Raw genomic sequence first — 4,716 nt, 5'->3', positions numbered from 1 at the left:
AGAAACAGCATAAATATATATATTTTTTAACGTTTGTCCACTAACATGTACACCTGTGTATGGCAGTTTGCCCAGGTTTGTAGTGCAGGATATTGTCCTACGGAGAGAGAAATTACTTCATAGGAATGGAAAGAGTTAAACCTCCTGTGAGGGGTGGACCTAGCTGTGAGGAAAAAGACAGCCTATGGAAAAAGGGGGAGGGTTAATATATATAGGGAATGCTAGGCCAGCTTGGTCTCTCTTGCTGCTGAATTGCCTTCCCGCCCTCCCGCCCTGTTGGTAGAGGTTCTGTCACGGAGTGCCTTGGCGTTGAATTGTTGGCTGGTTTTATCGTTGGCTATTTTGTTGGCGGAAAAGAACGGCAGTTTGTAGTTTGTCTTGTTAGCTGTAGTGATTTACAGTTTGGTGTGGTTTAGGTGCACTCACCTCCATCGACTTTTAAGGCCGCTCGACCACCCGTCCGGGGGCAGCGGCAGCACCCATCAGGGTGGGTAGTCACCGTGGGGGTTGAGTTGGGCACCTATTACCGATTTTATAGTTTGTATTTAAATTAGGATAGTTTTGAATTTTAACGTTTTTAAGGTTAGCGTCAGTTCAATAGAGCCGTTCTTTTTTCTGCCACCATATGCCGGCTGAATCGGCATGTTAACTAAATTTTCAATTTACAGGTTTGCTAATGGTTAGGGTACAATAAATAACGAACAATTTTTCTGCCAAATTCAAGTCTCCGTGTCATTATTTCTTGGTATTAAAGGTAATGAATGCTTTACTTTTGAATGAAGGGGTCCACAGAGTATCATTAGGAGGTTTAAATATTCTTTTATGATGTGCACCTTATTTAGGAATATCCTTGTATTTATTTCTTGTGTGTGTTTTAATGCCGAAAAATCAGGAAAATGCGAGTAGTGCATACAGTACTGTATATCTGTGGGGAAACAGGCCCAAAATAGGCACCAATTCTGTGAGTGCTCCCGGGGCGTAATGTGTAATAGGCAGTACGTTGTGTGGCATATTGCGTAATGGGCATTACGGTGTGTGGCATAATGTGTAATAGGTATTGCGTTGTGTGGCATATTGCGTAATGGGCATTATGGTGTGTGGCATAATGTGTAATAGGCATTGCAGTGTGTGGCATATTAGGTAATGGGCATTACGGTGTGTGGTATAATGTGTAATAGGCATTGCGGTGTGTGGCATATTGCATAATGGGCCTTACGGTGTGTGGTATAATGTGTAATGGGCATTACGGTATCTAGCATAATGTGTAATAAGCATTGCAATATATTGCGTAATGGGCATTATGGTGGTATCTAGCAAACTGTGTAATAGGCATTGCGGTGTGTGCCATATTGCATAATAGGCATTACGGTGTGTGGTATAATGTGTAATGGGCATTACGGTATCTAGCATAATGTGTAATAGGCACTGCGGTGGGTGGCATATTGCGTAATGGGCATAACGGTGTGTGGCATAATGTGTAATGGGCATTACGGTGTGTGGCATAATGTGTAATAGGCATGGCGGTGTGTGGCATATTGCGTAATGGGCATTACGGTGTGTGGCATAATGTCTAATGGGCGTTAGTCACTGCCACAGCTGCCCGTTTATTCCCGCTGCCACCTCCCGCCGAGCACCCACCAACAAAACATAAATCGGCACCTATGTACATGGGAATAAGTTCCACACAATCATTTGTTTTCAATGTGCTTTTTTTATGATGAAGGATGCATGAATTGTACCTCTGTGAAGCTTTATGGTCATGCACAGAATTTGGCTAAGGCAGCAATAGCTGTTGTGATCCACAGCAGGAAAGGAGAGAAAAAGAAAAAGTGACCCTTATTGGGAGCACTCACTCTTGGAAACAATTAAGATTAAGAATATGCGTAATGAGGTAGATATTAAAACGTAACCTTTAATTATTTTTGTAATAAAATAAGAGTACACAAGAAATTGTTGTGTTTAAAAGTCTGGTTAAACAGTCTGAATCATGGGTTTGGAATTACGACTGTGAATATATAGATGAAAACATATATATAAGGCAAAAATACGGCACAAAGTACGGCAAAACCAAAGGACGCCTGCCAGGTGTTGATTTCTAAGGTTGTTGCAATAGCCAAAGTATTGCCGTCAAAAGAACCTACAACACCTGGTATTCCTTAGTGGTCAACCACCTAAGTACTGACCAGGCCCAACACCGTATTGCTTCCAAGATCGGACGAGATTGGGCATGTGCGGTGTGGTATGGTAGTAGGTTTAAGATTGATGAGGCAAAAACCTGCAGCTGGTATGCAACTATTAAATCCACCATGAACCAGGTTCATGGTGGATTTAATAGTTGCATACCAGCTGCAGGTTTTTGCCTCATCAATCTTAAACCTACTACCATACCACACCGCACATGCCCAATCTCGTCCGATCTTGGAAGCAATACGGTGTTGGGCCTGGTCAGTACTTAGGTGGTTGACCACTAAGGAATACCAGGTGTTGTAGGTTCTTTTGACGGCAATACTTTGGCTATTGCAACAACCTTAGAAATCAACACCTGGCAGGCGTCCTTTGGTTTTGCCGTACTTTGTGCCGTATTTTTGCCTTATATATATGTTTTCATCTATATATTCACAGTCGTAATTCCAAACCCATGATTCAGACTGTTTAACCAGACTTTTAAACACAACAATTTCTTGTGTACTCTTATTTTATTACAAAAATAATTAAAGGTTACGTTTTAATATCTACCTCATTACGCATATTCTTAATCTTAATTGTTTCCAAGAGTGAGTGCTCCCAATAAGGGTCACTTTTTCTTTTTCTCTCCTTTCCTTATTACCTATGTAATAGACCCATGGGAGCACCATCGACAATCACCTTTTTCTTCTACCTATCAAAAGAACTCACTGTTCAATGGTAGACGGTGATAAATTCCGGAAGTTTTTCTGGTTAGTCGGTCTTCTTGGAAACACATATAAATTACCTATCCATTTAACATTACTTAGTCCTGTGCGGCATCCTTAACCCAACTTTTAACTGCATATGTGATCCACAGCAGGGCCAGTTTTTGTGCACCACGGACACCACATTGGAGGTCATGTGATAACGCCTTACAGAGCCAGAAAGGGGAAATATGAGTCTGATAATCACCGTGATGCCAGTGCTGGCTGTTTAGAAAAAAAAATAGTTTTATGCATCTTGATAATTTAGGATTTGGGTAAAGGGATGACAGGTGGCAGTCCTGTAGATAGTCCTTGTTTTGATAAGGACCTGGCCTCATAGAAATGGGGCATGGACCAATATGGGTGTGTTTTGTGTTGCAGATCAGGGACATGGCCTATTTTGCCCCAAATTTCCACAAGTGGCTGTTGCCAGACCACAACCATTTCCTAACCATCCGGGGGGAAGACGGGGGGGCATGTTGTTTGGCTGGCTATATTACTTTCTGGTTATACTATATTAATAGTTAATATGTTATCAGCCAAACTGACAATAAAAATGCTTCTTATTTGTTTATGTAATTCCTGATGTTTACATTTCATTGTGGACAGTTGTGCATCCTTTATCATTTCACACCTAGTAGTGCCATCATGGCTACACACTATTTGTGGTGAGCAGCAGGCTCCACAATGTGTAAAAGGATATTGAAGAGTGGTGATCAATGCCTCCAGCAGGGCCGTGACTAGGTGTGTGTGAGCAGTGCTGCCATCTGGGGGCGCAGAGCTGCCCGCCGCTGTCCCGTGGCATTTGTATTTCACTAGCACCGCTTCTTGGAACAGCTCCCTAGAGCCACTTGGCGCATTCTCAGACATGCAGCTTCCTGGTCCTCTTTCATGATGTCATGGCTCATGCAGGGCCGTCTTTTCGTATGGGCTCAATGGGCTCTTGCCCAAGGGCCCCAGGAGTGTAAGGGCCCTAGGCTGATAGCTAAGGGTCCCCTATTTCCAGGGGTACCAGATTTTTTAAAATCGGCCCTGGGGAACTGGAGATATTCGACTTGAAAGCAGTGGTCCCCATCCAAGCCTGTTAATTGCTCTTCCCAGACAGATATCTTGGGTTCTGTTTGAGTTAGAGTTTATCTGAGGATATACTCCAAAAGCTGGGACTCTCCCCTTTTGGAGGACATTGGCAGCTTGTATCAATTATGCCCAGAACCAGAGATATCAGCCTTCCAGCAGCTGGTCCCTGCTCCAGCTCCACACGCCTAATACGCAGTTTTATATTTTCGTTGGTGGATTGCTCTGGCTACTGAGATCTGATCCCCAAGTCCCTAGTATCTCCTGAAAGGTGGGACTCTCTAGATTTTTTATCCCATTCAAAGCTAAGAAATCTAATTTCAGGAACTTGAGATATCTTCAGTCAAGCAAGCTGCCCTCCCTCCAGAAAATGATGAATATTAAGCCCACTCCACTATCCACCCCTCCCCTACGTATTTAACACCCCTTACCACCCTGGAAGCCATATACAGGGGCCCCTTCATTCAGCCCAATGCCCCCTTAAAGGAGTAATTAGCAGAAATTACTGCTCCATGTCCTACATGCTGAGCAGAAGATAGAACACCCCCTACCGCCCGCGGGACATCAGAGCTGCCGCTGATAGCACCCCCCACCCCTACCGCTGGAGGATGGGTAGGGGGCCCAGTGCATTGCTGTGCCCAGGGGCCTACACTGCTGTTAAGACAGCACTGGGCTCATGACGTCACACGTACCGGGGGGAGGGGGTAGCATG

The 4,716-nt window shown here is 44.0% G+C and overlaps 2 pseudogenes; one reads left to right on the top strand and one right to left on the bottom strand.

Annotated features, from left to right (window-relative positions):
• Positions 1 to 2,134: 2,134 nt before the first annotated feature.
• LOC135053655 (5S ribosomal RNA) lies at positions 2,135 to 2,253 on the bottom strand (annotated as a pseudogene).
• Positions 2,254 to 2,374: 121 nt separating this feature from the next.
• On the top strand, positions 2,375 to 2,493 carry LOC135053644 (5S ribosomal RNA; annotated as a pseudogene).
• Positions 2,494 to 4,716: the final 2,223 nt, after the last annotated feature.

This window comes from Pseudophryne corroboree, chromosome 2 (assembly GCF_028390025.1).
Source record: "Pseudophryne corroboree isolate aPseCor3 chromosome 2, aPseCor3.hap2, whole genome shotgun sequence".
In the NCBI taxonomy this organism is placed as follows: domain Eukaryota; kingdom Metazoa; phylum Chordata; class Amphibia; order Anura; family Myobatrachidae; genus Pseudophryne; species Pseudophryne corroboree.
The sequence above is the reverse complement of the archived record's forward strand: the minus strand, read 5'-3'. Positions and strand labels throughout refer to the sequence as shown.